The 25,876-nt window shown below is 42.1% G+C and overlaps 1 protein-coding gene across 1 annotated transcript in view; it reads left to right on the forward strand.

The window, feature by feature from the left end:
* The window catches only part of LOC100049390 (xylosyltransferase 1), a 116,297-nt gene that overhangs the window by 1,201 nt on the left and 89,220 nt on the right, over nucleotides 1-25,876 (forward strand). The window lies entirely within an intron of this gene.

The following is a 25,876-nucleotide window of genomic DNA, read 5'->3' on the forward strand; positions in this document are numbered from 1 at the left end:
CAAAGAAATTGCACAACAGGAAGCCATACATTGTTCATGTCAAAAGCTTTTCATGCGGCCTCAGGAGCAATTTGTCCAAATATATTTCACCATAAATTGCTATGAGGATCCATGCTTTGCAAGAAGGCTTCATGGAGCGCCCTAGGGCTCTGCTCCCCGCCCGTATGACAGTCAGTCAACCAGCCAGCCAGCTCGTCTGCTGCCTGCCTGTCAGACTGTCGACTCACTGTGCAGCTCTGCTGCACCCAAACTCTGCAAACTCATCTCATAGCCGCCGGCCACATTCCCACCACCACTACTCAATCAGTTGATTTTTTTCATTTTCCCTTTCCTTATGGGCATTGTGTGTGTGTGGGTGTGTGTGTGGGTGTTTATAACTTGACAAGGCAGCCTTGTCCAGCCTGAGGGTGACGCATAACTGATGCTGCACAAGGTCAGCAGTCTGACAGGGCGAGAGAAGCTTTGATCCAGAATAGATTGAGGCAGGAGCGACAGGAGCAGAACCTGTGTGTGATAACCCGCGGTGGACAGGGGGGTTCTAGTTTGGATGTGTCCCCCAGCAGGGAGCAGCTCCAGCTGTCATTGCTGCTGGTCTCCTGTTGTTTCCCTGCATGGCTGCAGAGGTTTGAGTCTCCACACTTTGACCACCTGTTGGACTTTGATCAGACATTTCTTCATCTCTTCTTTCACATCGGTTTGTGAAAAGAGCTCCTGCAGCAAAGGGTCCTGCAGGCTCTTGTCGTTGTGTTTGTGCAGGAATGTGTGACGTGCAGCCCGTGAGTCTCACATCTGGCCTTCAGCTTTCTCTCCAGCATGAGCCTCCCGTGCCCGGCGGATGCTGTAAAGACTTTCCCCTTACTAATGGTTGCTCATGCAACATTACCCCAGACTGACCACGTTTTCCATTCCACAGGTTTTCCAAACAGATGCTTTCCTAACCGCCCTGTGAAGTGGGCATCATGATGCCTGACCGATCTGCCTATTGCTGAATACTTTGTTTATGGCGCTTGCCTTTTTTTCTTTACAGTAAATCTTGTTTTTCAGAGTAAAAACAGATCTAACAGTAATAAAGTACCAGAGTTAGCATTTGCAGAAAAATGACCAGTTACAGAAGCAACAATGAGCTGGACCTGTGCTTTACCTCGCCCTCGTCAAATGATCTAAAACACTTTTTTCTTCATAGATATTTGCTTCATCCCTTCAGTTGACTCTTAGCAACTGGACTCAAAATCTTCTTCCCAGAAACGTTTCGCCGCTCACCCAAGTGGCTTCATCCGTCTGAGTCGACGGTTGAAGCCAGCCGTCAGAGTGGTGCAGGATGCCGTCCACATCTGCATCCTCCAGGTGGGTCCACCCATTCATGGATGGATCATTAAAGTGAAACAGAGAAGAGAAACCAGAGTAAAACTCCTCGCCTCTTGTAATAAGGAGAGGAGAACATTCAGCTACCTTTTCAGTTTAGGTTACATTTGCATCGCTGGGAAAAAAATATGTTGACGTACAGATTTTTTCTGCTGGGAAGGAAATTATCTAACTAAAAAAAATATTTGTTTTGTAAAGTACCATATTTAAAATGTAGTCCAACTTCCGTCAGAGTAACTGTTGTATCAGAAAAATCCCTTCAGGTATAGATTTAGCTATTTTCTTTTCTGTTTTTTTAAATGGGGGTTTCTTTTCTCACGTCTTTCTGCTGAAGTGAATCTTGAATGGAGAGCATTTTTACAGCGTTTTTAGACTCACGTTGAGACACATTTCCTTCCTCATCCTGGGTTTTTTCAGTGTTTTTAGGTGAGGTTTAAGGTTAGGGTTAGAGTTGGGGGTTAGGGTTTTCCAGGACTCTGCAGGGTTTATCGTTTTGCTTTTGAAAAATTTGTTAGCTGACGTGGTAAGGAGTTGATTCGACAATTAGTCTGATTAGTAAAATGCATCTTCTGAGTTAAAGTCAGGGGTGTCAAAACCAATACACTGTCATCTTGAATGGAGAGCATTTTTCAGCCAAATTTTAAATTATATAAATATTAAAAAATACGCCAAAACAAACGGCCCTCTCACCCTCCGCGGGTGGTTTCTCACCCAAGCTTTGCCCCCCCCCCGGTCTATATATATACATGTTATTAAGTGTTTATTGAGAATTTGCAAAGGAATGAATTGATCTGTGAATGAAGATTGCCAAACATAACTTTAATAAAAAAAATGAAAAAATTAGATGTTCTCACTCTTAATCTAAAGCTTTTACAAAGTAATTTCTGAAGAAAACTTTTCCCACTTGACAAAAATGGGCAAAAAAAATAATTGTCAGTAGCAGCAAAAAATACAAAAATGAAGTTTGTAGCACATCAGTTTGTGATTCCCAGCAGTGGAAACGTAAAACAGGTGGACAAATCTTACAAGGTAGTTTTTTTAGTCTTGAGATTGAGTAATTTTAAGTCCAGAGTCCAAGGCTCCAGAAAATATCTCCTGGATAAATGAGGACGTTCACTGACTTAGTTCAGTGACTAGTTCATGCCTAAACAACAGCATGAAACATTAAATGTAGGGAAAATCTGTTGCATATGATGTCTAAAGCTCTTTCCAGAGCTTTTCTGGGTTCACTTCTAACCGAAAACATTTTCCTACTGGCCAAGAAAAATCCCAATAAAAAAGATACCCACATTAAAGCTGAGTTTACTGCTCTGCTGGGCGCTCTGAGATACTCGGTGTCTCATCTTGGATGAAAGTTCATTCATGGTCGACGTCAGACTTTAAGACTGAGGAAATCCTCAGGGTTGAATGGGTTCATCGGCAAGAGGACTCCTGTGTGATTATTAGTATATCTTCAGTAAGGTTTTTTTGACAGGTCTTCAGTTCCCAAGTGCATTGTGGGGTTTGTAGTGTAGATAAGGCATTTGCAGGCCTGCTTTAATAACAATCAGATATTATCATGGGGCAAAACATAATAACATTGTGGACCTTTGTTTTGGATGATCTGGATGAGGCTTATGCTGCATGTATGAAGGCGTACACGCAGCTTCATGAACACACATTTAGTCGGTGGTATTCACACTGGACAAGTAGGGAGCAGCAGGGTGGGGTTTCTCCTTCTTTTCTTTTTTTTTTACTGTTACTAACACTTGTCCACCAACAGTGGGATGAAGCTTGATGTAAAAAGTCAAAGTGGTGCAAATCCCGAAATTCTTGCTCCAAGCTTTTGGTTTTCACAGCCCTGTTCCTATAAATGTCAGTCTTGGTGTCATATTATGATCATGTTTACAAGCGTTGATACCTCCTATTGTTATGAAAAGGACTCTACAGACATCACTTCCAAATCTGAGCCCCTGATTGGTCACAGTTCAGCATTTTAGCAGCCAAGAAGTTAAACCGGTTGAACTTAAAGCGCGCGTTCTGTATGTAGAGCCTGAGACTGGACTTAAAAACTTGCTAAGTGACGCGAGAATGCGAGTGTTCTGGACACATAAGTATGGCATAAATAAAAGCTTTTTTGATGGCCGTAGCACCACGCCACTTTTCCTGGTGATTTATGATACCTTTCACTTTGCATAGACACAACCAAAGTTTGGGTTGATGTGCATTGACTTCACATAAAACTGGCTGCCCCTGATGGGCCAATCGCCTTCGGTTAGCCTAAGGCTTAGGGTTTAAATTCCCTTTCAAATTAAAACCTTGTTTCTTTGATTATGTGGTGGCAGTGAGTTTTATGATTTAAGCATGGATGGTATTTTAATCTCAAATTTTCTATTGTTTTCCACCAAATGAAAAAAAAAGATGTGAAATTGTCCTGGTGATCATTTGTCTTGACAATGAAGAAATATTCAGAAATATGAACTTAAAAAAACAACTTTGAAGTTTTTTTTAAATCTACTTTGAATTCATCTAATCATTTAAAGTGGTCATTACGTTTTTAGGATAATTAGATTCTTTAAATTTATATATTTACACAACAGGTGTTACTCTTTGTTATTCAGATTCTTTTTATATAACACAAGTAAACCAAAACAACAGAAAAACCCAATTAGTATATTAATCCTCAGTCTCCCAAAACCGATTCGTGTTCTTTAAATGTCCCGTTTATGTCCGTGCTTTAGCGTCTTCCTTTCAGAGTTCACTCCCACTCCCGACATGTAGGCATTATCCACAATGAAACAACATCCAAACTAAAAAAAGAATCCTCTCACCCATGAGTTGACTGTCCAAGTGAGTCCAAAAATAAATAAATCCCAAAACGGAATCCCATGCCTCGGGCGTTAGATGGGCTTCTTTTTTCTTTTCTCTCTTCAGGTCTCTCGTAGACCCCCTGAAGTTTTTCCCCGTCTCGACAGGATGTGCCCCCCCCCCCCCCCCCTCTTACTTTGGTCCTCTTTATCAAATCAGTCCCAGGTACCGTCAGCCGCATGACCTACTGCTGACGTGTCCTTAACACAAAAAAAAATAACAACACATTTTTGAATGACATTTTTTTTTTCTGAGGAAATAGAACTTTACAGTATTATGGGAAACAAATGATTTTGACACTTTTGTGGCTAAAAGTTTCAGTAGCTTTTTACGTCCTGCTTGGCCTTCTTTGTCTTTACATTTCCCACCTTCCTTATGCCTCACGTTCCAGCTGTTCTGCTGCAGCTTATATTCACACATGGGCCTCTGTCACTGCTAGTTTTTGTGTTTCATCAAAGCCACCTTTGCATTGGTAACTGGCAGTCAAATTGTCTCTCTCCAAAATAAATAGTCTCAGAGTGTGAGCTATTCTGCTTTAAACAGACATTTGAGCACGAATAATTATAAGCCAGAGACGCCCCGAAGATGCATCGTGTGATTTCCGATTCAAATGGGCCGATCTTCCACCGATAAAGGCTTATTCTGTGAAAGCTGTAATGAAGGTATAAATAAAGTGCAGCCTACCCATCCGTGCATTCAGTGGATCTGCACACGCAGAGCCTCCTTTTCAAGTGTCATTAGTCAGAAAGAGGTGGGAACATATCCTGATCTGAAAGGGGAAGTGTGCACCTGAGACTTGAAAGGTACTGGAGACGCTTTGATGTTGAGGAGCAGTTTGTATTCATCGCGCCGCACTTCTTCCTGCAGCTCAAAAGCACCGCATCAGCATCAGGATGCAACCCTGTCATGTTAGTGTACGTCACCGGGCTGATCCCGTAAGGCGCGTGGTTTGATGTCAGTGTGGAGACCTAAATTACTGCAGCGCCGCCAGGACTGAAAGACACAGGAAGGCTTCTGGGACGAAGCCGCGTTCTTCATCACAACCTCTTTTGTGACAGGTTTTTATTGGTGTCTGTTTCGCCTGCACAATATACCGCTAATTTATCGTTATCGCAATATCCAGCTCTGCAATACGCATATCGCAAAAGACGGCGAGAAGCGCAATAAATCGTAGACCTTAAATGTGTTAAAACAATCTTAGGGCAGCTGGAAGTATTTAATGAATCAAATAAATCCTTTTATGCATTTGACCAATCGGATGGACGGCTTCATGTTGTTGACCAATCGGATGGAGGCCTTTAATGTTAGATGTTTGTCACCTATGTCGACGAGGGTCATTTGGAGAATAATTTTTAAACTGTTGCATTGAAACTGTTGGAATGGTAATTTTGGTTATTTTACAATTTGTTTATATACCACAAATTATATCGTTATCGCAATATTAATCTCTAATATCGCATATCGCGAGTTTTCCTCATATCGTGCAGCTCTAGTGTCTGTGTTCTAACAAAGAGCAGAAATCCACACAATACTAAACAGAAACTGAGGAAATATGGATTGATTAAAAACATGTTTTCATCAAATAATACTTCATGATCTTGATGATTATATTTCTTCTCATGAGACCGAAGTACAGTAATTGATATTCACAAAACTAAGTATTAAAGTTGATGAACAAACAGACCTACATGCAAGTTTCGGTGTTAGCGCGCTTCGTTCGGCTGGATACCCAGCAGGAACGTTTGTTTCCAGCTCCACAATTCTTGTTGGATCAGGTCTGAGTTCCTTGGATTTCCGGGTTTTACCTTCAGCTGCTCTTCATGTTGTCTGTAGTTTTGGTTTCCATGGCAGCTGAAGCGCAGCAGCACAAAGCTTGCATGGGAAGCACAGGTGCTCGGCGGTTAGCAGGCGTCTGCAGTGCTGCATGCCTGCCATCTGTTCAGCCCAGAAGTCTTCTCTTTCTGGGGAGCTGCCGTTCACCCACAACATCAGAAGCTACACCTGCATGCAGAAAACCATACAGACGGACGCACTCAGCCGGGTCAATTATATTGACTCTTACTCAGGAGAGGAGAGAGCAGCAAGTTCCATTACCATATTATTTTTAATGGATAACAGCAGTTTGGAGCAAAGTAGTGAGGGTTCAACTTGTAGCTCCACATTGGTCGTCATGAGAACCAGGAAAAGGTTAGGGATAACCACCCCTTTATAAAAAAAGAGAACTTTAATGTAGTTTTACTGTGGCTCAGAGTCTGTGCTTCTGCATGCATCAGAACAGTGGCCTTTTGGCTCATATTTTTAAGGTTTTGTCCGTCTCTCTCTGTCTTTCTGCCCCATTCTAGATTTACCTTTACTGCAATATGCCAACCACTACACTCAAACCAAACCCTACTCTGATTATGTAGATTACCCACGCTTTATGGCTGATGATTTATTCCTTTTTCCTTTTAAAGTTTACAGAGCAGAATCTTTCCCCTAACTGTTGTAGAACGGCTGTTTTAAAAGCTACAATTTGGGAAATAAAATAAAATAAGGCAGGGAGGTTTTCTCTCTGTCAACATCATTTTTGTTTCAAAGACCCAAATACGTAGTTATGGTTTCTTTTTTGTGATTCCCACTTCCTTAATTCCACTTGCTTACAGCACAGGAAGTCCTCCAGGTTTGCTAAATCACAGATTGTCCTTGTACATAGTTGCTGTGCAACACGGCCCTCATTTAATGCACGTATGCTAACCTGAACATACAGATGATTGAAGAACATATCTATTTTAATGTTTAACCTTATTTTGAGCCAGTAATAATTCCAGTGGTTTATTGATTTAAATTAAAAGAGAAAGCTGTTGTTTAAACTTTAGTCTTCGTGTCGACAGTTTAGTCTCCAATTCCGACTTTTTATCTAAAAAAAAGAAACAGAACAGCAGCCAAATGAGAACAGGTTCGCTGGCATTAAGCCACATTACATTTTTCTAGTAAGTTATTTTTAAACACACACACTCGGGCGCTGGCGTCCAGGGTCCTAAAAACCTCATTTCAACCAATTAATCATATTCTTTGCCTATTTGGTTCCCAGTTCCCCTGTGAAGCCCAGAACACATGTTTAGCTGTATTCTGTTGTCTGTAATTACACTCATCTCCACTCCCCTCGCTCTGCTGCCCTGCTTCCTCATGTCAGTCTTTTCAACTGTCATGCTGCCCCACCACCCCCACCCCCACACACAATGCTTCAAATCAAACCAGCATCAAAATGGTTTCATCACTGAAAGAGGCCAAATGATGAGAAAGAATATCCCATTTTCACTGCCTGAATAAATATTTAACGGGGACAATATGGAAATTCTGTTAGATAAAAGTCTACACATGTGATTTGGTGTGTAAAAACATTTCTTTGGGATGTTCTGAGCAGATCATGTCACTGACTCGTCATCCGACAACCCATAATTCACTCTGTCTCTTGATGTTGTCAGTCTTGGTCCTGTAGAAGGTCAGGCTCATTCAGATCACATGTCAGCCAGAGGTCTGGAACAAAACTCAGGGATCCAGGACAAACGTGCAGAGGAGTCAGCTGGTTTTAAAACAGTTGCAACCAAAACTGGCAGTAAAAGAAAGGACGGAAAGCTCAAATTGATATGGTGCTAATGAAAAACCCAAACTAACGACCCTGAAAACGACAAATTCCAGCAGGTTCACATGTCCAGAAGAAAGGAAGCTGCAAATATCTCAAGAATGTTTGCCTTTTGAATGCATGCATCAATATAACAGGGAGGTCATAAAAAACAAAATAAACATGGCGTAAAGAACCATCAGATCCATGATGGAGTCATGTTTTAGAAGTTTCATCACAGAGTAAACTTCAGTGTGTTTAGAGAATCAATGATCATGTCATGTTCATAAAGTAACCGAGACACTGAAACAATGCAGAAAGCCTCTTTAAAAGAGATGATACTGAGGAATAAAGGTTCTCTCCTAGCTGAAGAACTTCATGAATAAGCAAATGCCTTTTACTTCTATGATGGTCATGTGTTTGTGCTGTTTTACCCTGTTTCTGTCTGTCTCTTGTAACTCCTTTTATTGTAAGGTATTGCCTTAAAATAAGATTTTTCTTTTAACCCTTGTGCTATCTTAGATGACCCCACCCTTACATTGACGTGTTCTCCCTACCATGACAAAGGTGGATAAAGGTGGAAAGATTTCATGTAATCCATGGACACCAGTGAGGTTCACAAATCATTGAAGAAAAAAGGTTCAGCGCACTGTCTTATGGGGTCTAGATGACCCAACTCCCAATGTTAAAGTGCCTAGGATAGCACAAGGGCTACTCTGTCTTGCCTCGATAAATAAAGGTTGAATAAATAAAACAAATGAAGGAAAAGCTGCAGGACAGCAGCACAAAAGCAGACAGTAAAAATGAAAGACGCTGCGATGCTGGAGTCTTCTCCATACCGTCCCCATCAATGATTGCAGCATCAAGTGTAGAACAGCCTTGTCCTCAATTTTGAGTCAGAATGTCTAATAATAGCGTTCAGGGTGAGTGACTCCTGGTCTTTTAGTGTGGAAAAAGTTGGACCCATCTTTCACCCATTCAGCCTCTGGAAGTGTCTGCCTTTTCTTTCTGCCCAGCATGACGCCTCGTCTGTAGCTCTGGAAACTCTGTCAGGTCTGTTCAGACGCAGCTCGTCATTACCACCAATCAGTGCTGCATCGTTCTTCACAGTGCCCCCCTTCAGGCACACAAACTTGCACAACACCCTCACATATTTTCCTGCAGATGGTTTAATTCCCCAACACATTATTAACGCCTCATCCAGATGAATGGAGCTATATAATACCTTGCGATGCCCATAATCCCACAGGTAAGAGGCTTAGCAGACAGCCTTCAGAGACTCAGAAACAGAGGGGGAGATAGCTGGTTATAGCCGGCGCCGGGTTTGAGCCTTAATTAGTTTTCTGGAGTCAGGTTTCCATGTTGATATTAGGAGTGAGGCTGAAAGGCCGCACACAGACGCAAATCACTTGGTCGAACCAGACTGTCAACATATGGGGGGGTTATCAGGCCGAACTCCCATGCTGGTCCATGCTTTCAGGGTAATCCCTTTAAAAAAAGACCCCCTGTTTTTATGAAAGCACATGAGCAGCAGCTACTGTGAAAAAGTGATCTTGAATTATTGAACGATTCACATAAAACTGCCCTGAAAGTACAAAAACTCTGTTTCACTGTTGTGTTTTCATTTTAGCTTTCAGCTTTTGACTTAACAGTTCTTCATGTAAACCGAACTGAACGCGGGGAGAGAAACGTCCAGAACAGGAAAAATGTTCCGCAAAAGCAGACTCAGGCGGTGTGGGTACCGGATGTTCTCGGGTTGCCGTATGTTCTCGGGGTCCTTCGGGGTCCTTCGACCAATGATGACGTCACACTATTTGATTGGCTGTAAGTTGCCACGACCAATGAGTTAACGTCGCTACGTTTTTTTAAAAAACTTTATTGATAATTGCGGTATCATACATTAACAACGACATTAACGTTAACAACGAACAATAACAATGTAATCAATATTGCCTCGAAGATCAGTCACCATTGCCAAACATAACATATTAACATAGAAAATAAAGAATAGAGGGGAAAAAAAGAAACAATGAACATAAAACACAAATAAATAAAAACATAAGTAAAATAAAATAAAGGAACATAGAAAAAATCTAAATAGTCTAATACTAGTTAAGTTATGGGTACTCGTGAAGTTTGTATTTCTGAACAAAACTAAGCAATTTCAAGCCATTCTTCTTTTTCATATAATGAAGTGATTGAAAGTAAAAACAGAGCTCTTTATTAAATGTTATAAAAAGTGGTTTGGTCTTCAAAACTTGACCTCACCAACATGGCGGTGCTCTCCTCGTGATGTCTCCTCTAGTGATATAACTCATTGGAAGGACCCCGAAGGACCCGAGAACATACGACAACCCGAGAACATCCGGTACCCATAGCGGCAAAAGCGGCTATCGACCTCTCAGGGTCAGAGAAGACAATATAGAGACAGACAGACATTATAAAACACAAGATCACCTACTGAAAGGGGGAGCAGATACAAGGCTGCAAATACAACCATGACTGCATTCAAGGGAGAAAAGGAGCAGACGGGTCTAAACATGAGAATGTCATCGCAGAACGTCCCCTTGCAGTCTCGGTATGACCATGGTACAGCGTCACAGGTTAACCTAAAAAAAAAGTTATTATAACAAAAAGAAAGTTTATGTGAAAACAGGTAGTTCTTAATTCTATGTAAGGACAAAAACAACTAGGAACAAAAAAACTACTTAACGCTTACGTCCAAAAACGTGTTCATAAAGTTGATGCTTCTGACCCATGTGGGAGGAGCTACCCTAAAGGTTTTAAGCCCCATCGCTACATGGGAGCATTGACTGTAGCCTAAATCTAAATTACAATGCGAATGGGACACCAATAATGTTGAGAGATACTTTATGGAGGCATCTGATTGGTCAGTTTATAACTTGAACAACTTGCAAAACATAAAGAAAAATCATAAAAAAATACATACAATTAATACATAGAAACAGAATTAGCAAGAACATGCTACCCTTGTGCTATCCTAGGCACTTTAACGTTGGGAGTTGGGTCATCTAGACCCACTAGACAGTGCACTGAACCTTTTTTCTTCAATGATTTGTGATCTTCACTGGTGTCCATGGATTACATGAAATCTTTCCACCTTTATCCACCTTTGTCATGGTAGGGAGAACACGTCAATGTAAGGGGGGGGGGGGGTCATCTAAGATAGCACAAGGGTTAACAACAGGCAGTACAGCAAGAATGGTGACTGTGAGCCACGCTGCAGCTCCTGTTGCTGGCGTGGCCCAAACTCCGCCACGTTGTATCTCCCAGCCTGCCACTGTGGTGCGGTGCGTCTCTTTTGAGTCCTGCTGTTCGTTCTGTTCAGTCTAAAGTCCAACCCACCCCGACCACACACACCTGGGACTCATTAACAGGTTGGCATGTGCCATTCGTGGGCCTTTGAGGTCACAGTTAAAATGACCAAGGTGAAACAAACAAAAAAGTTAGGCCCTTACACACAGGTACAATAAGAACAATTATGCAGTGGCATTTAAGTCTGGTTTTGAGCTCTGAACTGGTTCCACCAGAAAAAAGCCTGATAGTTGTAGGCTTGGCTCCGCGTTCTAGTTTGGTAAATTGTATAAATGACCAGGAGCACAACAGACAGGGAATGAAGAGCTCTGTTTGGAAAAAGCCATGACGTGTCCATGTCATTGTTGCTAAACTTACACATACCAATTTCTATGCAGCTCTGTTTGCTTATATTCATTTTGAATCATTTTATTTTAGATTTTCATTTAGTGGAGTGATTTTTCTTTAGATTTTTCTCTGTTTCTACAGCACATGTTTTAATGGCGCATAAATATGTTCTGTCATGATGTTTATTTACTGCCAGTAATTCCATCACTGCAGTCGGGAAACACTGTGTAACCCTTGTCCTATCTTAGGCACTTTAACATTGAATGTTCATTTTTGTCTAAATCCCTTCAGCTTTCTGTAAAATCTGTAAAAAATTGTAAAAAAAAATGTTTTATTCCACTGGAAAGAAAAAAAACTATTTTTTTAACCCCCTACACCCAGCTTGCACAAAAGGGGCCTGTTTTCCAAACATTGCACCTCTTACTAGACAGTGCACTGAACCTTTTTTCTTCAATGATTTGTGAACCTCACTGGTGTCCATGGATTACATGAAATCTTTCCACTTTCATCCACCTTTGTCATGGTAGGGAGAACACATCAATGTGGGTGGGGTCATCTAAGATAGCACAAGGGCTACTTTTGGTGTTGGGGAATTTCCTGCAGTTTGGGAAATCCAGTGTTTTGATCTCATGCAGGCCTAAAATGAAGCTCGAGCTTCTCAATTATCTCCAATCGTCATGTTCCACCTTTTCCATGGAGTAATTGTCATCATATAGCTGACGTTTTTGTACAAGAAGCATGAAGGAGTTTCCTCTGGTGTTGGCTGTGAGTCAGGGATGTGGGGTGATGAGTCTTGGTGGCTGCCTGAAGTGGTGGTAAAAACACATCCTGAAATTGCTGATTTTTCAGCCTTGATCACAGTGTGAATGCATATCTAACATCTTTGATGTATCCCCTGCAGCCCTCAGCACAGAGAGCCGTCTGTGAAGGATCATTAGACAGTGTGCTGATCTTTCAGCCATAATGGTCACATCTCCTGGAAGAATAACTTGACTGCTTGCTGCAGTCCCCTCCTCAGCGCTGCTCCACTGACATGTGCGCCGCTGATTTCTGCGTAAAATGCAAATGCACTTAAACGTGTCATCACACCCACAAAAGCTAATGACACCCAGCACCACGAGCGCTTCCTCCCAGCGCAGATCTTACATTAATCTCTGTGTTTTGTATTATTCTGAGCGGCTGGGGAGGGGGAGAAACGGGTACATGGATGGTGGAGCCACAGGGTAAAGACACGTCGGCTCAGAGGAGATAAGGCCGATCCGGCCTGTCAGGGAAAGCTTTTGTCCTTCCAGTACTGTTGAGCAGCAGCACTTTGCTTCCTCTTCCTCCTCCTCAGTTTCTCTTCATCTCACTGCATGCCAGCATCCTGAGAACCTTGTCTCAGTGATGAGTCGAGACGAGAAAGAGGAAAGAAGATGAGGAAGAAATAAAAATCCAGCATGTTTCTAACGTTTCAAAGCTTTTCCCTTCACGACTAAATGGGAGATGTGATTTAAGACGAAGAGTGCCGTCTAATGGAATAATCCTCATTCTCTGTTTCCATTAAAAACTTTATGTGAATCAGCTGGTGCTGTTAATTACTTTGATAGATCCATTCTTCCTGCATCGATAATCTTTAATTGCATCTGGATTAAATACCTCAGTGACAGAAGCCTTGAAGCATGGCTGAAGTGGAGGAGCGTTTTTGATTGATGAAGATGTGCGCTGTGATCATGTGTCTGTGGCCCCGTGGCCCCCTGCTTTCGCTAAAATAGACGCTGTGCTCTTTTTTCTACCTGGAAATATTTTGGAAGCATTTGAAACCCATTATTTGCTCCTCATTTTAATGCTGCTACACAGCCGTGATCCACGCCAATCCTGACACTTTGCTCTCATGCACTTTTTCCTTAAAGAGCTCTGATGTTTTGCAACGAAAAGGCAAAAAAAATCATGCCAGATTCTCCAATTTCTCAGATGTCTATACTTTGAGTTTGAAAAAGTTAGGGAAGAATTGTTCTCCATGATCTCAAAGCTTAAAGGTGTCATCCTAACTTCCCAATTTTTTAAATTTGGAAGACAAATCTCTCAGCTTGGTCACAGAATCATCGTCAAAGAGTCTCAAAATGTTCCTAAAGTAGTTTCTATGTTTACAAAGAGTTTACAGACTTCACTGTCAGCTCATAAAACCAACTTGTGACAGATCTGAGAGTCTGACATCCCATGCAGGTCAATGCTTAAGTCTAATTCTACTGGCTTCTGTAACCGTTGAAGGCCTGTCTTATTCTCTTTTTTTGTATAGATTAGTGTCTATTTGGGTTTGCGCCTTAAGATGAAGGGCATTCATTTCAAACAGGTTATAGATGAACTAAAATCTTTATTTTTGCTCAAAAAAATGTAAAACTTCAGGATATAAAGGATTAAATGTTATTAATTCTTCAGTTTGTGTTGTAGCGAAAACAAAACAAAGAGTTTCCCCCTTAAGGTCTTGAGAGGCACAAAGCGAATCCTTGTATGGGGTGAAGTCACTGAAAGAGCTCCGCTGTAAAGGATGCCAGCTGTTTCAGGAGCAAATATCCACTCTGAAAGGTTATTTACGGTTTGATCCTCTCAGAGCGGATGTCCTCTGATGGTCCCTGTGGTTCTGGTTCTGAGCTCGGGTTTGGACCAAACAAGAGAATTCCTCTCTGTTCACTTGCAGGTGAACTCATGCGGTTTAATTCATGGTTAAAGGAGATAACTTTCTACAGAATTAGAAGAGGAAGAGAAAATGCGGAGGAATCATGCTGCAGTGAGAAGCTTCTGGTACTTATTAATATATACGATCGGAGGACTCGATACTTTTCTTTAATGCTTTCTTTTTCTCTCCTGGCCAGAAATTGTTTTGAAAACCTGCCTCCAAGGTTAGATTTTTGTGTCTACACTCCCCCACATGCATTGACAATCATCTCACATTCAACATTCTTTGATAAGATTTTTTAGGATAAATTGAAGTGAAATTCGTTTGTGGCATTATGTTTATCAACCCATCACTGGTATCATTTGTTTCTTGGTTTCATTTCCTTTCTCGTTTTTGCGAGACCTTTTTGAGTTGAGCGCACCCTGAACAAAGGAGAGGAAGTGGAGCGCACAGCTGTGGCTCTGTGGTGATGGCTCTGTAAAACATGAAAACATCTGTAACCCTTCTGCGCCCACAGCCTCAGGTCACTAAACAGCCAGGATTACGGGCACAGGGCCAAAACATGCATGCAACACTTAAAAATGAAAAAGCAAACCACCTTTCTCTCACGCACACGAAAACCTGTAGTCCTCACGCTCTGCGATAGAAGTCTCTGCTCAGCAGCTGAACAGCAGCTCGTCAGTATTCATGTTCGGAGCAGCCGGAGATCTGCTTCTCATTACTGAGCAGGTGTTTTCTCCATCACCACCACATTTAGATCCCGTCTGCCCTCCCTGCCTGCCTGCCTGCTTGCTGCTCATGAGGCCTTCACGGCGGCATTAGCTTTGCCGCGTTTGCGCCGCCTCTTCATCCCGCCGCCACCTCATCTTCTCCTGCCACCTGAGTAAGAACAAAGCAGAGTGGTTTGCTGTTCCTCAGACTCTGCGGGCCTCCAAATCAGCCTCATGAGGAGCCCTGCAGAGGCTGCAGCAGCCAGGGAGAAATTGCAGTGTAATTGAGCTGTGTGATAATAATACGTTCTTCTTTCTGATTTCCTACCAGTGGTGAATCAGAAACACCATCATCATCATGCCATCACATCAGCAACGCTCCAAAGACACTTCCACACCGCTGCCACCGGAGCTGACCTGCTCTTTCCCATCATTCCCCACCTCCTCTGCTCGTTTCTCCCACCTTTGAGTTCAGCTCATCCTCCTCTTCGCCTCTTGCCACGTCTCCCTCTTTTGTTTGTTTGGTTGGCCGGCGTGCCTCCGAGGTGCAATGTTTGGAAAACAGGCCCCTTCTGTGAAAGCTGGGTGGAGGGGGTCAAAAAACACGAGATCATTAGGCTAGCATGTGGGCTTTGACATTAGTGGTTAAAAAAAAAATCATGTTTTTTCTTTCCAGTGGAATAAGAAATGAAGGTTTTTACAGAAAGCCGAAGGGATTTAGACAAAAATGAACATTCAAACAGTTTTATCCTCATGCGCAAGAAAAATGTTCTGACATCCAGTTTATAATAACTCTCAGGAATAACGTAATATTACTGTGTGCATTAGGCACTTTTTCTTTCACTTTATGATAAAAAGGATACAACAATTTTTCTGTAAAGTCGCTATGACACATTCCAGGTTACATCTGACTTTTGATTCTGAAAGGGGCTTTGTGAATGAGAAAGGAGCAATAAAAGGCACAACCATTCAGTGATTGTAAGGAGTGATGCATAACCTTCTGCTCTGCTCTTTGTTTCTGGATGAAAATCCTGTTTCTTTTTAAAAAATGTTCCATCATTTCCATTTTGATTTCCTGCCAGGTCTGATCAGCTGCTCATGGATTGAGCTTCAACTATGACTGATGTTCGGTTGAATGATACCCATCCGTCCATTTTCTAAACCTGGTCAAGCCCCTTGAGGGTCCTGCCTGGGGTTGCTGGTGCCTATCTGACAGTGGGGGTTACTCTGGACAGTTTGATTGGAAAAACACTGCAGAGTTAAAATGTCATCTGAAGACAAAGATGCCTTTCACTAAAACTATATTTGTCAAATTTGTGGTCAAAGGAACTTCCAACACTTAATAAAAAGACCTAATGACTAAAGGGGCAAAGTTTAATTGTAATTAAAAATACATGTTAAAAAAAACTGTTATGTGCTCAAACAAAACGAATCATCCAAATACAAAAGTTTGAAACAAAGAAAGTAAGAAATCTGTCAAAAACCTGCTACTATGATCATTTTTCTGGGGATAGAGTTGTTGATGAGAATCGATGAGCCATTTCGGCAGCCATTGACATGTTATTCAAGAAATTCTCTGAAACTTTGAATAAGAATTTGTCTGTTGCTGCAGCATATATGAAGCTTCCAGAATTTTGTCAAACCAGTGTCAGAATATGGAGCACTTGTTGAAGTACAAAAAACACTAATCACTAATGTTTACAGATATGTTAGGATAAAATATTAGGTGAAAACACATTTCAGAGCTTTAGCAAGTCCAGTGGGAGTTTCTGTTCCCTAAGAAAGAACCATTCAGAAATGTATCGACTGTTTATTGTTGTACTGTGTGTGCATGTGTGTGTGCTTGAGCTGAAACAAAGAACAGTGCTGCTCTTTTTTCCTTGGTTCTCCCCTCTGACCAAACGGCTGCTCAAACTTGTGCTGAAGCTTTTCTTGACTTCTTTTGTCCTCGACTCAACTGCTTGGAAAACAGTCTGTTTTACTTGTGTATGTAAGCCTTTAATAATCCTTTTATGTAACTCGGTTTCCCCAGAGGACAGATGAATATGTCTACTTTTCCCCTGCTATGTCTTTCTTGCAGTTACATTTCTTACTTTTCCTGAGGTTTTATTGATGGTTTTAGCTCTTTCTGTGAGGCTGAATTTTGAGTCCACTTACCTTCATCACATTGCATTAAATGTCTACCTAAATATTACTGGAACATTTACTATACTTGTTTCTTTTTTGAACTTTGTAAAACTAGCTCAGGGACAAATGCACTAATAGATTATTCATTGAGCAAACATTTAAGTCTTTGTGGAAAAAAGTTCTAACAAAAATTGTCACGGAGATGTACATTCAGTATGTATATCCTACATCTTGTTACAAAACAGTTAAGCAGGACACTCACTCTGATGAAAATCACGGTTTTGGTGTTTTTAACATCTTCTTGAGGCTTTTTTTCTTATGTAAAGAATAATATGCTCCAAATTGCATTTGTGAGTATTTCTTTATTCAAATCACTGTGAGTCAGGAGCAGACAAAAAAAAGCAGTGTAAAAAAGAGCTTATTTGTGACAAAAAAAATACTCATATACTCAATACAAGCTCCATGCTCAGCTCTGGTCTGCAAAGAGGAGGAAAAGAGGGGTGGGGTTGCTCCACGCCAAAGGTACCGTCCCCTACTCATAGGCAATTTTTTAAGGAACTATTGCTGCTCTGCAGAAACTATGTCCTAGAGAACAATGCATTTTTTATTTTATTTTGGCTAAAAATGCCATATTTATTATTAAAAGATCACTGGGGACACTTTTCAAATTAATAGCTGTTTTTTCTCAATAGAAGTCGATGGGATTTTGGCCTTTTGCGAGTAGCGGGTCACTCAGTCCATTTCTCCTATACAGTCAATGATTTTGACTGGAACTCCACTCACCCTCACTTTCACACCCATTTTCGTATGAGCCAGCCCACGATCGCTGGAAAGGAAAAATGATTGGCTAGTGTTGTACAGCAAAATTCAGTAGATTCAAGTGACAGACATGTCCGAAATGAAGCACCAGAAGTAAGCACAGAAATCAGCGTTCTTTCATGATACTGACTTGGCACAGAGTTTCCCCTCCCCATATGAGGGAGGTTTAGGTTTGGACAACAATTGTGGTTTTGCAACATTGACATTGGGCCAGTGATTGTTCATGGGATACGGTTTTTATTCAAAACAATTTTTCCTAAATCTCCAAAGTCTGCCCAAACTTTCTCTGACCATAACTCTCTATCAAACACCCACATTTTGATTGGCGCCTTAAGGATTCATTTTGCTATATCAGAACTCAGGGCACAATCCGAATCCCTTCATGAAACTGTCTCTCGGTACAGCCGGACAGCAAAGCTTCAGACGTCATCATTTTCAGCTTCTTCCCTGCATGAAGCAAGCCTTGATACGTGCTTCCTCCACTACTCGCCACACGCCTTGAAGCCTCGATGCAGAACATCAACTTAAATGTCTGCTGTTGAACCTCAGGCACCCAGTTATTCATTTTTTACTGCTGCAATGAGTATATTTCCTAAAGTATTAGGAAAATACTAACATCCAGAATATTTGAATTGGTTCAGAGTAATTATAATTCATGTGGGGAACACGAGCTGACTGTGCACTCAGGCCTGCTTGCCCAAAAAGGGAGAAATTACTGCAGCGCAGTTTAAAGGCAATAGAGGAGGAATGTTATGAGCTGTTATCCATTTGCCCAATGTCAGATTGTTGCTGGAAGGTGAGAAGAGGAACAATCAAAAAGCAGAAAAAAGAGATTATGTCCAGCAATACCATGTCCAGTGGCAGCAAATGAGATTAATAAGGAGACAGATTGTTAGTTTCTCTCAACGTTTTTCTCTTTTATGGTAGAATAGTGCATAAATGATGTCTCTACTAAATGATTTTGTTTGATAAAGGATGAGAAGGTTGTAGGTTCTGAATGAAGGCGAAGTTGTTAATTGTTTTTTATCTCTTGATATTCAGTAGTTTGAGCACGAGGAGTAGGTGCAGAGGACAGAGGCGGGGCTTGTTTCTCTCTTGTTTTTTTGTCTGACTGGAGGAGGGTTTTGTTTTTAGGTGAAAAGCTGCACAAACCCTAAATCTTTCTGCAAACCTCAACAGGAAGGCACACAGAAATCATTAAAAGATGGCATAGTTTTTGTCAGGATTCTTTGTCAGAGACAAATGCGAGTTTTCTGATGAGATTTTCTGTCAGTAAAAATAAAACCTTAAATCACCAAATGTGATTTGCAACAATCCCTTCAGATCAGAGCCTGGTTTTTATTCATTCATTCTCTAAACCCGTTTTGTCCCTTTCGGGGTCACAGGGCTGCCAGAGCCTATCCTGATCACTAGTGGGAGAGGGCAGGGGGCACACTGGACAGGTTGCCAGTCTGTCGCAGGGCCACAATCACACACTCGACAGTCTCACATTCACATCCAGGGACAATTTAGGGTAACCAGTTAATGAAGCATGTCTTTGGATGGTGGAGCAGAAAAAAACAAACTCGGTCCCCCATTGGTCCTGTGCTCAGGCAGGACTTGAACCGGCAGTCTTCTTGCTGTATGTCAAGAGCACTAACCACTGCTCCACAGCGCAGTCTGGTGTTATCAGCAGTGGGATAATTTGGGCTCAGTTTATGCACATAACAACCGTTTCTTACTTCAAAAGGCTGAAAATGGTTGTTCTTAATCAAAGTCACTGCAAGTTGATAAGAGTTTGAGGCTTTTGCTTTTTTGTTGTGTTGTGAGTGTAAATATGTGTTTAGATGACAGTGGTTACTGAAGCTCTGGTGGATCCAGGATTAGGCGAGAGGAAAAACTCTTCAGTACAAACATTCTTTTAATTTTTTTGTGTATTTGTAAAAGAACCTGGAGAGTTTTGCCAAAATCTGCTTTTACTTTTCTTATGCTCGTTTAAGTCTCACTTCAATCCTCTTTTGATCTATTGTAAAAGCGTTCCCAGTGGTCTTTTAACTATGGCTATGCTGTTTTTAGACAAAATCAAAAAAACTTTGTTATCCCATTATCCCTTCGTTGACGCTCTCTCCTGCTAGCTTACAGCCCCTCACAACCCCAACATAACATTAGCTGCACAACAAAAGTGGTGAACAATATCAGAACTGTCCAGCTGTGCAGTTTTATCAAGATGCCAACTCAGATGAGGAAAATGAAGACGTTAATTGGTATAATTGTCTATAAGTGCAACCAACCCTCTAACTTTTAGTCACCAAAGAGGAGGAAATGCTTCCCTAATTTCAAACCCTTCAAAATAAAAGTCTACCGCAATAGACATATTCTTCTATCGAGAAAAAACTGTATACCTACCTCCATCATTAGAAACATGCGATAGAAACATGTTAAATACACCAAAAACACCATTTTTATTGGAGTAGATCTTAAACTCCTCGACGCCTATGATTATTTGATGCATTATTTGTATCAAACCACTCCAGCTCTAAATTATTTTACTTTAGCAGCGACTTGAAAGCAAAACCATAACAGCAATATTTTTACAGCTGGAAAAATATAGGCGTTAATGCGTTAAAATTTACATGATATTTGGGTTGGACGAGGCCAGGGGAACTTTGGCTGATGCAGAGTTTGTTTAAAACACAAGTTATTGATTGTGCAAGTTCAGAAAAAAAGAGCAGTTTAGTTTTGGATCCTGTTATCGATCTGCACCGTGAAGCATCTCTTAAATGAAATTTTCTGTTATGATTTGGCGGATTTTATTATCTGTTATCACATTGGAGCTTTGGTTCCCCCAAACACTGGAGCAGAAGTGCAACTGATGTGAAGAAGACTCAGCAAAAAACCAACAGCTTCATAAATAATGATTTTGTTTTTCCCTGATCAAATCAAGGGATGTTACCTGGGCCTGTTTACCTTTTTTTTAGCAGCACTCGTTACAAATGTGTTATTTTATACAGGCAAATGCAAAGTGTCACATAGCACTGACAAACGTTTTAACCTGTGTTTTGGTCATATGGACAGTTGTTTGGGGGTACATTAAAATACAGAATTCATTGATTTATTGTCTGTTACTTCTTCACTGAAAATCAGCTAAGGTAAATGAAAGAAAAAATATGAAATATGAAAAGAATGTGTATTCAAGCCCTGCGACAGACTGGCGACCTGTCCATGGTGTCCCCAGCCGTCGCCCGCAAGTGGCCGGAATAGGCTCCCGAAGCACCGTGACCCCAAAAGAGACAAACGGATTAGATGATGAATGAATGTGTATTCAAAAATACCCTTTTTTTAAGTCTTTCTAATATATGGAATAAATGACAAAAGAGTCAAAATGCTTTCTTTGTACACACCTGACAGACGTCAGAGCTCTGTCTGCCCCTCTGGTCACCGGTAGGAACTGTCTCTGGAGTTATGAACGTACTTCATCTCCCAGCAACCCCTTGCGCACACCTGACTCTCTTTTGCAATCACTCACAGTATACTTAAGCACTGTACTGAACCTCCCTCAGTGTGAAGTATCGTTTGTACCACTCTGCCTGCATTACTGAGCGTTATCTCCTGACCTGATCTTCTAATCTCCTGGCCCTGTTTTGTCTCTGACTTCGATGGCCTGCAACCTGCCCCGAATCTCGCCTGGATCCTGATTACTCCTCTGTTACTTCTCTGATGCTCCCATGCTCGTTATTGACCGCTGCCTGCCTGAGCCTGATTGAGATGTGTGGACTTTTAGCTGTGCTAATAAACCCGCTGCAGTTGGATTTCCACTGTCTGCCTGTTTTATGACAACACCAGTCGCGTTGACTGCACCATCGAAACTTTTCATGTCACCGTGCATCTGTGGCCCGAGTGTGACTAAATTAACCAGGAGAAGCTGTAAGAACACAACTCCTCTAAGAAGATGCTGCTCTGAATTATTGATGCTGTGTGTGTTGAGTGTCAGGATACTGTCAAAGCAGACTGTAGATGCTGCACACATTTCCTGTAGATATTCAATACCATGTTACACTACTCATGGTTAATTGATGAAAAGTGGAGAATGGATCAAGCTGCTTGTTTAGCCAATTTTTATGGGTGTGTTTTTGTTTTTTTAATGATACAGTTAGGTTTGTATGTATTTAATATTGTGGTGGGAGCTTTTTAAATAATCTAACAACTTTTACCAGTGTCGACACGTACAGTATGATTGTCTGCAGTACCATCAAAGTTGATACTATGAAATATTGAAATGTTTTTTTTTTCAAATACTGCCGAAACAATTTTTTATGAACCATTTAATCGTACTTTTTTAAACTCCCCCCTGCCAGTTGGCAGAGCACCACATCGAGCCTCTTTCAACGACTCTGCTTCGTACCAAAGGTAGATGATTACTCGCAGTTGTTGTTAAGGCGCTCAATGACACATATACTAGAGGTCGACCGACATGGTTTTTATGGTTTTGTTGACTTTGTTGTTGTTTTTTTGTTTTTCAAACAAGTAAATTCAAAAAAGAAAACCTTTTAAATTAAATAAAGAGTTCCCAGAAGTGGAGGGAGTAACAGGCTCAGAAGCATCTTTTAGTTAAGAAAGTTAGGAAAAAAAATTTCAAGAAAACCTTCCCTGAAGTTTTCATAGTAAATAAAATAAAACATCAGCAGAGATTAAGTGACTTATCTTTTTGATAAGCTGAAACAAAAGCAGAAAGTGATGGGGGTTTCTTGGTAGCATACCAACTGGTCAAATAAAAAGTAAATAAATAAATAGATAAATAGGCTGTAGGTATACCCACGCACACAGCAGCTGAGGCACTTGCACTGTTTTTTTCTCTCAGTACAGCGATTAAAAGACTTAAAAGACATTTGTGTTAATGCGTTATAAACGTGTTGACGGTGACAGCACTAGTTACCAGTAGCGTGACTGAGTGGATGGTTTGCATAACCAGTCAGATGGCGCCATGGGCGAGATAATGCTGGAGACAGAGAGGCTGCATCTGAGCCAAAATAACCAGTTCTAGCCTGTCAGATTAAGAAAAGGCAGATATGGATACAGATAAAAATAGCTAATATTGGCACAGATAATCCATCAACCCCCAACAACTAACATATGACTGGGAATGGGTTCCAAAACTCATTGCCAATTTGATACCAGTATTGACTCATATGGAACTGCTGGTATCATATGCAAACGTGGATGTCAGTGCTTCATTTTAGTGCCAGTCAGTTGTATTCCATTCAGTTTTGCTGGACAATTTTAGCCAATCACTTAACCTTTGCAGTGATTGTAGGCGGGCTCATATAAGAATGGGTGTGGCTGTGAGGATGTATGGCGGTTTAGCTAAAATGCTGAAGGTTAAAGTAAGTGAAAGTTAACTGTTCCTTACAGCTAAAGCTTCTAATTCAGCGACCTGGTGGATCAGGGTGACATGTATATAGCTCTGAACAAAGACCAATGTCGTGGCGATAAACGGTGAAATATGTTTACTTCAATGTGTGTCAAAATGGAGATGCAGCACTGCACTGCAGACTGTGATAAAGAATTAAATAAATGCCGGCTTCCTGGGCCCGGCGGTGCTCTCTCCGCGCGGTGGGGGGGTTCACATTACATCTGAGCCGGGGGTGTTGGTGTCCCTGGGGGGTGGGTTCTGGTCCTTGCTCCTGAGCGCTGGGCCCCGCCTAACTTCCAACTGTGGCCGAGCCTGGTCGGGCCATATTTACAACACCCCTTGTGGGCCCTCTTTTTTCCCCGGGGTTCCCCCCTCCTGGGCGGGGGCGGCGGGCCCCTGCCTTGCTCCTCCCTGGACCAACCGTGGGCCGGGCGGATGGCTGCCTGGAGTGCGGGGCGGGTCTCCATTGGGGGGTCCTGGCTCGTACCTGGGGTTGGGGCGGGGGGATGCCCGGAACTCCTGGGTGGTGGTGGGGTGCTCGTCTGGGGCTGTGGGCGTCCCTCTCCGGTGGGGCCCTGCGTTGGGCTCTCCCGGCGCGGCGGGGGGGCTGTTCTCCTGGTTGGGCTGGGGCGGCCCTCTCTTTCCCTCTGTGCCTCCCTGCTCTCTGGCTCTGGGGGGCCTTGCGGCGGTCCTGCTGGCCCTGGCCTGGGTGGCGGGCTTGGTCGCCCGGGCGGCGGTTGTTCCCTGCCGGTTTCCGTGTGGCGTGGGGGGGATTCCGGCTGCCGCTGCTGCTGCGGTGGGGGTCCTGGGGTGGGGATGGCTGGGCGCTCTCCTTCCTTCTTTACACATTCCACCATCCATATTAGAAGAACATGAGCACTCACCTGAGCACGGGTGTTGGCTCACCTTTGCACTGGCGGTCTGAAATGTTTCACACTAGTTGGTTTTAAGGCATAAGTATGCGTGTGAGCACTATCTGTTTTGTGTACATGTCGACAGATGGACATTTTTGCAACTAGCAGGTGTGTTTGACACTTGGGTGTGTGTGTGGAAAGGCTCCGCCCTTTTTGTACTGCATTTGAGCCTTACCATGGTGATTAACAACCAGTAAACTTGTTGCTCTATGCTGCTTCATGGTCTTATCCCCCTTCCCCTCCTACTATCACCCTCCTTCCCCCCCTCTTTCTAACGTCCCTCTCTCTTCTTCCCCTCTTTCCTTTTCCGTCCGGTCCAACACCAAAGATCTTCAAACATGTTTGAAATTAATAAAGTTTGGCCTCAATTACAAAAGGGGTTTATTCAGACATACCTTTGGTTTGTCTGAAGATTAATAACCCCTCTTGTTAAAGTAAAATATGTCCAACACAAGAGGCCCTCAGCTCTCATCTGTTTGCCCAGCTGTTGGACAGGACAAGGTAAAAAAAAAAAAAAAAAAAAAAAAAAAAAAAAAAAAAAAAAAAAAAAAAAAAAGAATTAAATAAAGCATGTAAGGTGCAGAGGCACAGAGGTGGTGGCACAGTGGTTAGTGCTCTCGATGATTTAAAACCCGGCAGGGACCTTTCTGTGTGAAGTTTTCATGATTTCCCTGTGCATTTGTGGGTTTTCTCTGGGACCTCCGGCTTCCTCTCATAGTCCAAAAACATGCTTCACAGGTATGTATGGATGGATCTTAGGCACACTCAAGGGCCCTCCTTCAACCTGTGCAGCTGCTTCATCACACTTAAATGTTTTGGAAAAAATTGGTGGTCTTGTTTTGAGCACCATTTAGTCACATAAAACTTTTTCGACAGTATTTGTTCGGCAATGGCACTAGATAAAATCCAAGCGGTAACCATTCCTATTCCATTTATCCATCCTTCCATCTTCATAAACTGCTTAATCTGTTTCAGAATAACTGTGTAGCTACAGCCAACCCAGCTGCTGTAAGTCAAAGGCAGGTTGTCAGTGTGTAGCAGGGCCACATACTCTCTTCCACATGCACACCTGACAGCAATCTAGCCATACCAATAACCAATGAAGCATGTTTTGGTACCGTGGGAGGAGGGTAACTGGGAGGCTTAGGGTTAAAGAGGTAGCAAGTTGATGTTAAATAATGTGCTGCATGCCCCCAGAAAGACAGAAAAACAAGTATGTGTGTGGCAAAAAAAACAGGGAATACAATATTAGTCATTTTTAAATAATGTAAGTGTGTGTGTGTGTGCATGCACACATGTGAGGGTACATGTGTAGTTGTTAGTGGGTGGGCAAAGTGTTCCATGTGGTTTTTCCGCCTGCAGCAGCCTGATTCAGGGGACACACGTTCACAGCGCGCACTAGTGTTCATCCTTTACTACACTCGTATTCTGCAAATGAATATTTGTTTGTCTTGTTTGTGCTATTATGCCAGTAGAAATGGCTAAATTTGTACATCTGTCATAATTATGATGTACTTACTGTGATTGATAAGTATGTCTCTCAGCGTTTTGGCTTATTGGAGTTGCTGTAAGTACTTATTGCCTGCTGGGTCACCCCAGGCACACTGTGCTCGTGGCAGTGCCCCGCTTTGGTTCCCAGAGGCCTTAGAGCTGTTTCTCTTGGCTATGTTGACAAATTGATGCAGCCTGACTGGCTAACTGCTCCTTCTGTTGCTGGTACCACTGTTACAGACTCTGAATACCAATTGATGTCTTTAAGCACTTTCCGCTGTCTCTTTGTTTTTGACA

Source organism: Oryzias latipes, chromosome 1 (assembly GCF_002234675.1).
Source record: "Oryzias latipes chromosome 1, ASM223467v1".
Lineage (NCBI taxonomy): Eukaryota > Metazoa > Chordata > Actinopteri > Beloniformes > Adrianichthyidae > Oryzias > Oryzias latipes.